Below are 12,808 nucleotides of genomic sequence, written 5' to 3'. Positions count from 1 at the left end.
GAACTTTACTGTACTAGTACCCACAAAACATAAACTATTAGTTTTGGGTTTTTAATTATTATTAAACTGTGAATATTCACTCAAATAAACACAAAATATAATGAAATAAACATTAAGGTGCAGCATTTCGATGAACTGAAATAATATGTATTTGAACTGTACTGTACTAGTACCTAAGCAGCCAGTTTGACATTATGACTTGCTTGTCATTGTATTTTCATGTTTTTTTAAAGAAAAATTAACTTGTCCACATTGCTTGCCGAAAGGGCATATTTGCTGGCACTAACAATGTCTCCTGCTGTGGAGAACACCCTCTCGCTAGGGACAGAGGTAGCAGATACAGCCAGGTAGCGCTTTGCTAACATGGCAACATAAGGATATTTGACGTTTGTAATAGCTTTGGCTGGGTCTGAACTTTTTGCGAGTGGTGGAGGCTTAAATGCTAGCAGGTCAGGAGTTGGGTTTGCACTTCAGTCTTTTTTCTTTTGGTACCGGTGATATTCACGTTCGGGTGATGCCTTTTCAAANCACACCACCAGACTTTCGTAGATTAGTTAATCTACCAAAAAGGCCACATCATTGACCCGAAAGTACACAAAAAGCACACTTCAGATGCTCAAGGTCCTTGAGATGCTTCACGTGTCCGAACGCCTCCCCCCCAACTTCGCTTGTATATCACCGGTCCATGCCTCAACAGCTCTATGTCAAATCTGAGATCTCACCATANGTGTGCCTTGGCAGTCTCAGTCCTGTGAGGATGCAATCACATTTAATTTTGTTTTAAGCTTTAAGGCACAGTACAACATGATAACGTTTTTTCATTTTTAGTAATTTCTTTAGAATGCAACATAAACCGGGGCGCATTAACTCGTATAAAGCAAAGCAGTGTTTCCCCTAGGTTTACTGCTTAAGGAGGGTGCTGCCAGGGCGGGATGAAGGTGGTCCGATGATGGCGATCCGTGCAGGGTGGGACACAAAACAGGGGGTCTGTGGGCCCTCCACAATGGAAATAGTTATTGATTTGAATCCCTTTTCCTGCCTGCCTTTAAAAAAATACTAAATTCTTTATTTATTTGGGGTCACATTATAATACAAGTACAGTTTTTCAAATAATATATTTTTAGAGACCCGAAAGTGACAAATGAAATGGCAAACAAAATTAGTCAAACTAAAATAAAAACAAAAAAGTACACACGGGTTGTTTGAAATAGCAAATGTCTACACATGTACATATATATATATACATACAATACACATACACACATACATGTGACCATAAATACACATCTATACAGTACATATACATTCAATCGGTGTATAGAAACAGACAAACAAGGGATGGTCGTCTTTGGGATATGTAAATTCTCCACTTTTTCCATATTTCTTCAAATGTGAGCCCAAATAGAAATTCGTCCCAGGCATTTTTTCCTGCAGTACTATTTCAATATGGATCTTTTGCCAAAAAGTTACTATTAAAGGGCAAGTCCAAAACAAATGGTAGTGATGTGCTAGCTGAGAACCACATTTCCTCCAGCAGCTGGGGGGCCCTAGATGATGTGATGACTGAGCAGGGCTGAAAAAGTACCTGCTCAGCATCTTCCAACTAAACATTCTGTCGTTGCCTGAGCTCGAGATCTTCCATTGAAAAGTACAGTAATTTGTCCAGACTCTGTCAGGGATGGGTTTTTTTTTTTCGTTTTCCCATTTGTGTTTTATATAGAAAGTATTTTCCTTTTTAATATCTTGAAGAGCTTGGTAACGTTTGGAGATTACTTTCATCCCTGTGTCTGATGTGTATGCACTGGTGAAAACTATTAATAAAGGGTTTTCAAGGGCCTTCTGGCTGTCTGACAGGGAACTATTTAAGTAATGGCGTACCTGTAGAAATCTAAAAAAATCACCGTTATTCAATCCATATCGTTTTTTTAGTGTTTGAAAATCAAACATGGTTCCTTTGCTGAAAAATGTGCAATATGAAGTAAGGCCATGTTTGGCCCAATCTTTACATTTTGTATCTAGCTTGCTCGGGGTGAAATCAAGATCATGTGAGCACCATCTTAATATCTTCATTTCCTCCAGCAAGTCACTCCTGGTAAGGACCCTTAACCATAATTTTAAGGAGAGGTTGATCCAGCGGTTATCTTTTTCCAGTAAGTTTTTAACATGTCTTTTATCCCCTAACCTTGCCTCGATTGGTACTCCTCCTGATACATTATTCTCAATTTCTTTCCATCTAGCTCTGTAGTCTGGCTTGCACCAGCAGAACAAGCTTCTTAATTGGGCTGATATATAGTAGTCCTTCAAGCAGGGGAGCGCTACTCCTCCCTTGTTTTTTGCTAGTTGAAGAGTACAGAATCTAATCCTTGGTTTCTTCCCTTGCCAGATGTACCTTGATATGGTTTTATCCCATTCGTTAAACTGCTTGTCTGTGATTTCAATTGGTAGATTCTGGAAAAGGTATAAGAGTCGTAGGATGTTCATTTTCACTGATTCTATTCGAGATTCAAAGCTCAGCACTGGGATCAAGTTCCATCTATTTATGTCTTCTTTTATTTTCTGACTTAGAGGGTTGAAATGTAGTGTATACAATTCCTCTGAATCTTTAGAGATGCTTACTCCCAGATATTTTAAGTGGTTCAGATCCCAATTAAGATCAATGAGTGAGTTTATATGTTGGCTTGGCTTGTAATTAAAGCTCAGTATTTGGGTTTTTGTTATATTGAGTTTGTACCCTGAGACAGAACTATAAGTATCCAAAAAAGTCAGTAAACTCAAGAATGATTCATCTGGGTTTGACAGGTATATTAATATATCATCACAAATATGATAATTTATGTTCCTGACCATATACTTCTACACCGGTAATATTGTTATTTTGAGTAACCCCCAAACTCAGAGCTTCGATATAAATTGCGAATAACAGAGGGCTAATTGGACATCCCTGTCGTGTCCCTCTCTCAAGGTAGAAAGAATTTGATATGGCTCCATTTATTTTTATTCTTGCATAAGGGTTGTCGTACAGTGCTTGAACAGTATTAATAAAGATCTTGTGAAAACCAAACTTTTCAAGAACTTGGTATGGATGTAGTGGACATTGGTGGATGACTGGATGTAGTTTCAATAAGGGGGTCAAGTAATGGAATTGCCCAGAGTCTGATAGACAGTCAGTTCTCATAACAGTCAATCTGATCAGAGAGAAGAGAACACGAATGAGGTTACAGATGGTAGAGAGAAACGGAAAAGAATGGAAGTGGACAGAAAGAGGGTTCTTATTGATAAAAATGGCTTGTTTATAAAATCATATGACAGGTTTCATTGATCAACATATCACGTGAAAAGCAATGCGGTAAACCATTGCCAAATTCAATTAAAATTAATTGTACTCACTTACGTAGATATATTAAATGGAACACCCCAATAACATATCCAATAACATATCCAAACGTTTTATAAAAGTAGCTACAGTACAACACTCAACAGAAATTATTTACAATACATTGTTCATCACTAACACATCTGGAATTTGAGAGAGTTTATGTTGTTTACAGAAACATTTACATACTAAAAAACACCTAACAATACCATAGAATCTAATTAATCTGTCCCCAACTTCTAAATGGGCCAAACAATATTTATTTTGAGACATGGTAAGTGCCCGGGCTGGTATATTAAACTATTATAATTTTTACCTAGTATAAAAACTGGCTACAAAGTGTACGTAAATAATACTGAAGCATGTTGTTTGGTGAATATCTTTGATACTGATTCATAATGTCTAGGCATATCAATAGACTTGATTAAAGCTGATACGTCCTCCTCTATCAGCTCAAGGCTTTTGCCTCGCCCAGGAATGTGCTGACACTGCTGAGTATCGTGATAAGTTATCCAACTTCGAAAGCAGTCTCCTGCTTGTTGCTAGGTAGGAAGTCTTCTGCAGCCTTACTTTTCAGAAAGAAACTCTCATCAGCAGCCGCATGTTCAACCAACAGCAGCAAACAATTAGTAAACCTAATTTGGTCGCCGATTGAGCGTGAGCGGACGATGGGAGGCGGTCACTCCGTGTAAACACACAACTACTGTTACAGTCCATTATTAATCACACAGTCTTGCGGTGTTTGTGACAGAACAGCGTCGCAGTGCCAGTTTGAAAAAACAATAGCATTAGATAGTCATCAATTAAGCATTCAACGTTGTCACACTGTGTCATTGGCTTTGCTGACTGTGTGAGCAGGCCTTCATACATGATAGTCAGAAAGAGGCCAGGGCTACATTCAGATACTAACAAGACCATGTGTTGGGTGTATTTGAACCCGGCATGCTCTACTTACATTCCTTATATCACCACAAACTCACAACATGAGCTCACAGACTCATTGGCATAGATATGAGCACATATAATCACAACGAGACATAAGTCCTGACTTCACTCGGTCTTGATTGAATTACACGTAATAGGATTTGCAGCCCTCTATTTGAAAACTAGAGTAATGGCAGGTTTTACTATAGCGCAAAAGGTGAGCAAGCAGAAATGCTGCTCTGCTAGAAAAAGGATGAAGCAGCAATATTAAGCTGCTCTTAACCGCACATGCACTTTATCCTTACTTTACCCTTGTAGTGTGCACGAGAATTAATGGCTCCATCCAGTAGTATCCTCCTGGATTAGAGGAAAAGTAATATGAGCATCGCACTGTGTTTTGAAAAAAGAAAGATGTATGGCAAAGTATTTTTTTCCTTTTAATCATAGAGTTAACACTTTAAAAAAAAAAAAGCTTCATGTGGTTTCTCCTATCTTTAGCATGCACACCACCTCTTTAACGAGTGTTTCCCGGTTTTATTTCCGAGTGAATACTCACAGCAGATGTTGCATGTTTGCCTGCGGCTGTGGAAACTTCCACTTTTGGTGAGATCACATGCATATCCAGATACAAATATAACAGAGGTCTGGGATTTTTCAGCGATTAACTTAGTCTGAAAGTGTTATGTGTAACCCATTTCCTCAACTGAATTTAGTATACATCCTGTAATACTTAACTGTATATCCTGTACATTTCATGCATCTATAAACTTATTTTGTTTGTATTAAATCATAGGCCATTTATATCAATATTAAATATTTTCTTTTCAAATAACAATAAGGTTTTTGATAACACCACAAAGTATGACAAAATGCAACTTCCATTGAATCAATTCAAGGGCTTTGGCTTTGTGTTCCATTGACCATACAATTCTATCTGTAAAAAAGAGGAAGCAAGCAAGAGAGGGAGGGTATCTGGTGTTTTGGGAGTTTTTATGGTGAGTGACTTGATCAAAATAGTTCAGGAAAATCTGCCCAGCCAACATGGGACAGTGTGCGGAAAGTTGCACTGAAAGACTGCAATCAGAACTGCCTCTGAACACTGAGCCATATTATTGTTGTGGCAACAGTGGGTTGATAATAATAATAATAATAATAATGCATCACATTTTTTATTAGAGTGCTTTTGCAGTTGCTCAAAGCGCTTTACAATTACACATTACACATATTAGACATGTAAGATTCATTACTGTGGACATTACCCACAGGAGCAAATTCGGGTGAAGTGTCTTGCCCAAGGACACAACAATAACAATAATCATGATTGATTGCTGTAATTTTACATCATTTTATCAAAAATAACAGTAACATACAGTAAGGCAAGGCAAGTTAATTTATATAGCACTTTTCAACACAAGGCAATTCAAAGTGCTTTACAAAAATGAAAGACATTAAGACAATGGCATTTCAAAACAGTCATTAAAAAGCAAAGATAATAAAATAAACATTATAAGAAAAAATACATGAATAAAAGTGACAGTGCAGTTTAGATATGAATATATCAATTAAAAGCAGCAGGAAAAAGAAAAGTCTTCAGCCTCGATTCAAAAGTAGTAAGATTTGCAGCAGACCTGCAGGTTTCTGGTAGTTTGTTCCATGATAACTGAACGCTGCTTTACCATGTTCAGTTCTGACTCTGGGGACAGAAAGCTGACCAGTCCCTGAAGACCTGAGAGTTCTGGATGGTTCATAATTTAAAAGGAAGTCAGAAATGTATTTTGGGCCTAAACCATCCAGTGCTTTATAAACCAGTAGCAGTATTTTGAGATAAATTATTTGACACACAGGAAGACAGTGTCAAGACTTCAGAACAGGAGTGATGTGATCCACCTTCTTAGTGTCAGTGATGACTCGAGCAGCAACGTTCTGAATTAGCTGCAGCTTTCTAATATAATATTTAGTGAGACCTCTGAAGACACCATTACAGTAGTCCAGTCTACTGAAGATAAAAGCATGGACAAGTTTTTCCAAATCCTGCTGTGACATTAGTCTTTTAATCCTGTTCTTTAGGTGATAGTAGGCTGACTTAGTAACTGTTTTAATGTGACTGTTGAAACTCAGGTCAGAGTCCATGACTACACCTAGATTTCTGGCTTAATCTGTTGTTTAGAACATTGCAGGCTGAAGCTCAGCGCTAACTTTCATAAGTTCTGCCTTGGCTCCAAAAACCATTGCCTCAGTTTTATCTTTGTTTAATTGGAGAAAGTTCTGACACACCCAATCATTGATTTGTTCAATGCACTTACTCAGTGTTTGAATTGGAGCATAGTCTTCTGGTGAAATGGTTATTTAAATGTGTGTGTCATCCGCATAGCTATGGTAACTTATTTTGTTGTTTTTCATTATCTGAGCCAGTGGTAGCATGTAGATGTTAAAGAGAAGAGGCCCCAAGATGGAGCCTTGACGAACCCCACATGTCATATTTGTCAACTCAGATGTGTATTTACATATAGAAACAAAGTTGTTTCTGTCCTTTAAGTATGATTCAAACCAATTTAGAACTGTTGCCGAAAGTCCCACCTAGTTTTCCAGTCGGTCTAGTAATATGTTGTGGTCAACAGTGTCAAACGCAGCACTGAGATCTAATAATCAGGGGTGTAACGGTACACGAATAATTTCGGTACGGGCCCTTCGGTTCGGTACACGTGTGTACCGAAGTGTACCGAAGTGTACCGAACGAATATAACGTTAAACGTAAAAAATTGAGAACGTGAACAACTTTTTGGAAGTAATCTCAGGTGCTGCGTCGCAGCATTCAGAGTTTTGCTCACATTGGGTTCAACGCGTCATAGAGCGAGCAAGTCATTTCATTGGACGAGAGGCATACTATGAGAGCTGGTCAGAGGGATGCGTTCAAATTTAGTCAGTAATTTGAGCAACTGGCGAAATAGCGAACGCAGATAAAGTTGAGCTCGAAAATCCTCCAGCATCATTGAAGTCTCCGGTTTGGGAACATTTTGGTTTCGCAGTCACGTACAAGGATGACGGACAAAGACAGGTGGACCGAACCAAAGCTGTTTGTCGGCATTGTTCAACTAAAATTGGTTACGCGGCTGGCAATACATCAAACTTGCACACTCATTTGAAAAGGCATCACCCGAACGTGAATATCACCGGTACCAAAAGAAACTAGAGAATGCAATTCCTGAAGAAATTGCTAGTGGGAATGCTTTATGCTGAAAAGCTGACGATGAACTGCTATGCTGAAATGTAATGTGTAAGAAGAAAGTGAAGAATTTAGATTGAAATTATACATGAACATTGGAGGCTTGAATGTGTGATAAGAGAATTAAAGAAAGTAAAAAGGCTTGGATAAGCAGCAGAATATTTGAACCGCAAACTTTTGAACTAACTTGATGGCGAATGATCTGTCGCCATGGCAACGGCATTTGATGACACCCCATATAAGGCTTTGATGTGTTGATGGCTGCATCGTTACCAAACCTGTGAAGTTTTGGGCCGTTTGGAGCATTTTCACGGAAGTTATGAGAAAACTGTTTCATAGCGAGCATTGTGTTGCCAAGGCAACGGCATTTGAATAAATCTTAAAGCTGTCAAATTGATGTCTTCACGGCTGGACTGTTAGCACACATGTGAAGTTTGAGCACTTTTTGACCATTTTCATAGGAGTTATAGCGACATCGCGTTTTACGGCAAGGTGCCATGGCAACTGCTTTTGAGGAAAACTCACTAATGGCACATAGACATGTTGAGGGCTGGACCATTAACTGTCATCTGAAGTCTGGTGGTGTTTTGACCATTTTCATATGAGTTACGACAACTTTGTGTTTTATGGTGAGGGATGAGTTTCCATGGAAACAGCCTATGGTGAGATCTCAGATTTGACATAGAGCTGTTGAGGCATGGACCGGTGATATACAAGCGAAGNACAAATGGTAGTGATGTGCTAACTGAGAACCACATTTCCTCCAGCAGCTGGGGGGCCCTAGATGATGTGATGACTGAGCAGGGCTGAAAAAGTACCTGCAGCAGGTACTTTTTCAGCCCTGCTCAGTCATCACATCATCTAGGGCCCCCCAGCTGCTGGAGGAAATGTGGTTCTCAGTTAGCACATCACTACCATTTGTTTTGGGCTTGCCCTTTAATAGTAACTTTTTGGCAAAAGATCCATATCGAAATTGAAATAATACTACAGGAAAAAATACCTTTAAACTGGGACGGATTTCTATTTGGGCTCGTACATTCAATCCCCACAAACTCCAAAACAAAACAATTATTTGGAATTCTTACTGTTGCAGCAAAAAAAGCAATAACTAGAAAATGGCTCAAAGCGGACATCCCTTCTCTTGACAACTGGTACGACAAAATCCATGAAATCTATTTTATGGAAAGAATCACCTTCTCAATGAGGCTTCAGGAAATACTTTTGAAGAAATATGGAAAAAATGGAGAATTTACATATCCAAAAGACGACCATCCCTTGTTTGACTGTGTTTCTATACACCGATTGAATGTATATGTATAGATGTGTACTGTATGTATGGTCACATGTATGTGTATTGAATGTGTATGTTGATATGTATGCATATGTATATGTGTAGACATTTGGTATTTCAAACAACCCCTGTGTACTTTTTCGTTTTTATTTTATTTTGACTAAAGTTTCATTTGTAACTTTCGGGTCTCTAAAAATATATGATTGGAAAAACTGTACTTGTATTATAATGTGACCCCAAATAAATAAAGAATAAACAAAAAAAGAAGAAACTACATCCACTTTCACTACGCAGACACAACAACCAACACTGTGAGAGACAGACACACATGTGCACACACTGGATGTAGACACAGGTAGGCGGCACACATGAACGCACACTTAGCAAGCAGACACAGGGATTTAGGCACAGAAAGAAACATATTATACACACACACACACACACTTGACATGCTGTTTGTCACTTCCATTTGGTCCGACCGTCTGAATAAACCAAATCTCAGCATATTTTGGTGATCTCGTCCCAGGCAGGGGGAGCAGTGTCCCAGGAGCCCACTGCAGAGAGCCTCATTGCCAACCCACTGCGCCAACCCTGATGATATCGTCACTATGCACCATTCACCGGAGCAGGACCAAGCCTATTGTGATTGGCTCATATGTTCATACTTGATATATGGCACTTTTGAAAAACTGCTGGTTATAACAATACTGTCCAAAACAAAGTACTATTGTAACAGTCAGTCGGTTTGTTTAGGTTTGTTTTTCTGTTTGTTGTTCACAAGTATCAGCCATGATAAATTAAAGATAAACAAAGAGGTCTGATGATTGCATTCATTCTCTAACAAAAAACATATTTTCTCTCTTTCAGCCAACAGACAGCTGATACTTGTGACCTATGATGGGTACATCTGTATAAGACCAGTTGCTTTGTTCCTGGAAAACAGCAGACAGCACCATTAGACGTGTCCTCTGTGTTCTAATGCTATCTTTATCTCATTCTCCCTTCCTATAACTCTATTTATTTCTCTACTTGCTTCTTTCCCTCACTCGTTTTTCTGAGAATTTTCTCCAACCCTGACCCAACTCCTTGGTTGTACATTAATACATTTGGCCTATGAGTTGGGTTTTTAAATAGTCTGGTCTTATGCCTTGTATAGTACTTTGAGTCTTAAAGTCTCACTTCAGACAAAACACGGAGCCTCTGCAACGTCACTCTTGAGATTTTGCAGTGAAATGAAATTGACTTGTTATTTACATCATGAAAGAGAGGTGAAAGGTAATAAAGTTGAAGCTATATGTAGACGTGGCTGATAAATGGCAGTAGTAGGTTAATTGACTAAATAAATCACTCCATACCTTAACTGGAGCCAGTATCTAGGTTATTGACAAAAATGTTTTTTTTATGACAAAGCTAGGACACTCCCTGGATGCTAAGATGTATTGATCACTCTTCTGCCTATACGGACAAACACACAGGGAGACACGCATGCCAACACACTGCATACAGGAAAAAGGCACCTACCACAGAGAGCCCACATAACCGCAGCCCCACACTGTCGATCAATAGTGTCAGCTGAATATTTACTTTTGAGCCAGCGGAAATCAATACAGATATCTTAACGGGAACAATATATATATATATATATATATATAGATACTAGATATATATATATATATATATATATCTGCCAAATAGTGATGTGTTGCTACAGTAGAAGGCAGCGGCTTACAGTAGCGGGTCAGTCACAGTAGAGAAAGAGTGTTAGCCTAAACATTGTTTTTCTTTCACAGGCTGAAATTAAAATCCGGTGAAATGTTTCAAATATCCTTGGTTTTGAGTGGAAGACTGCTATAGCGTTGATGCAGAATATAATAGGAAAAGGCAGGGCTTACTATCGTACTATTCATATAGTAGAAATGGAGCATGAGAAATTCCTGCAGTGACTACCACTGTTCACAGTTCTTATACAGCTAACAAAGAAAGGAACATGGAGAGCATTTGAAAAGCAATAGAGGAAAAAGAACAATCAGAAACCCTGACAGAATATGGCAGGTGGATGTTCAAAACACTAGGAGAGATAGGGGAAGAAGAGAGAAAGGCAGTGAAGGACATGGGAGGGATGAATCGAATAAATAAGTAGGAATAAGCAGGTCCTCTAGACCAGGGGTTCCCAGAGTGGGGTACGCGAGACCCCGAGTGGGGGTCGCGGGATGATTCCAAAATAAAAATGGAAAATAAAAAAAATAAAAAAAATGTATTAAAAAAGATTGATGATTTTTTTTAATTATTATTAATAATAACGTTTGCATAGACATTTTCAGGGGCGGACTAGCCATCTGTATAATTTCCCCGCAACGAGGCTCCCCCTTTCAGTGTTTCTCAAACTTTTTTGACAGGGGTCGCCAGTCTCTGGCACTGTTATTTTGGGGGTCGCGGGCTGAAAAGTTTGGGAACCCCTGCTCTAGACGGAAGACGGTGGAGGACGAGGCAGAATGAGAAACAGGAAAATGATGTGAGAGCGTGCAATTGCGAGAGAGAAAAAAGGGAGATAGAGAGTCAGTGACAGGCCACATGGGAGCAGATGGAGGTGTGTGCAAAATGTGAATACAAGTGCTAAGTTACTCAAGGGCTTCAATCCAGCTCAAATTGCAGCCTTGCTTCACAGTCAGGCATTCATACTGAGGAGCATCATTTCCCTCTTTTTCAAATATTCAAACAATGCCACAATGCCTTTATTTCTTTGTTTCTTTATGCAGTGAAATCACTCTGTCTATACATCTATTACCACGGCAGGACCAGCAGCAGTGTGGCTGCAGCAGCATCAATAATTGCTGGCTTCCCCTAAAGGCACACTGGGAACTCTGGGTAGTTATGAGGGTGTAATCTCCTACCTGGGTTGCACTTACACGTTCTGTGACGGGGTGACCCGGGGGGACGGGCTGTTGGACGGACAGCTTTGAGCCTGCGACATGGCAGCCGAGCAACATGACATGACAAGGCCGAAAGGGGGATGGGAATGGGAGGATAAAGGTGGAGGGGGGGGAAAGGAAAGGAAGGCCCCTGCCTGGAGACAGCAGTATTACAGGTTAATGTCAAAGTTGATAAATGATTTGCTGTGAATTATGTAATTTCTTTTCGTTCCAGTGTAGGTCACAAGTATCTGTCTTACTTACATTTAAGGCCAGTTCTGGTGTTATATTTAGTACTCAGACTGGCAAAAAAAAGAATCACTTATTGCAATTACTTTTATAAGCGTTTATGCATCTAAATTCTCATTATTATTTAAAAATACACCAAAATGATCATGGCGTGGTTTTTTATTTAGGATATGTACCAAACAAAGATATTTTGTTGGGACTGAAGAATACGATTCGTAGACTGGGATATCTCTGCAACTCCACAATACTTAATGAAATGTATATTTTAAAACATATTAACAAATATTGTGCTTACTGAATTTGAATATTATTTCAAATTTCAAATGTTCAAATATATTTTATATTAGAATATCGAAAAAAATGGTGCAACCCTATCTCGTATATGGGCATCTCAACTTGTAAATTGCAAGACTGTGTCTAGTGTGTCCCCAGACAGGAGGAAGGGAGGAAGGGAAGAAGGGAGGGAGGAAGTGAGCAGATGAGGGTTAAAGGATACATCCGCACGCCGCCTGTCCTGGAGCCGATGGCCAGGATCTTCTGCACGGGGTCAAAAGCCAAAGCAGTCGGCTGGTAAGGGAAACCGTGACGCACCGTCTGCAAGGAAATACACAAAATAAGATATTAGTTAAAATAGAACAAAATGTAAGGGTCATAGGAATTATGAAATTATTAAAAAATTAATGATTTTGTTTGACTTTTGGCGTTTTATTGTGTGGTGAATTCACTCGAAGCTTTGTCATTTCAAAAATCTTAAAGTCAACTTTTGTTAGTGTAACCTTTAATTCAGTTGACTTTTTTTTATCAAAAACACATAAAATGTGCTTGTTTTCTGATGAAAT

General features: G+C 39.0%; 1 long non-coding RNA gene across 1 annotated transcript in view; it reads right to left on the bottom strand.

The window, feature by feature from the left end:
* The window catches only part of LOC104943503 (uncharacterized), a 51,552-nt gene extending 38,993 nt beyond the window's left edge, over window positions 1-12,559 (bottom strand). The window contains exon 1 of the long non-coding RNA XR_798114.1: window positions 12,466-12,559. This is a non-coding gene — a long non-coding RNA (uncharacterized lncRNA). The remainder of the gene's footprint in view (window positions 1-12,465) is intronic.
* Window positions 12,560-12,808: the final 249 nt, after the last annotated feature.

This window comes from Notothenia coriiceps, unplaced genomic scaffold (assembly GCF_000735185.1).
Source record: "Notothenia coriiceps isolate Sejong01 unplaced genomic scaffold, NC01 NC01_scaffold00006121, whole genome shotgun sequence".
NCBI classification, from domain to species: Eukaryota; Metazoa; Chordata; class Actinopteri; order Perciformes; family Nototheniidae; genus Notothenia; species Notothenia coriiceps.
Note: the sequence above shows the minus strand (reverse complement) of the source record. Positions and strands in the feature narration are given on the sequence as shown.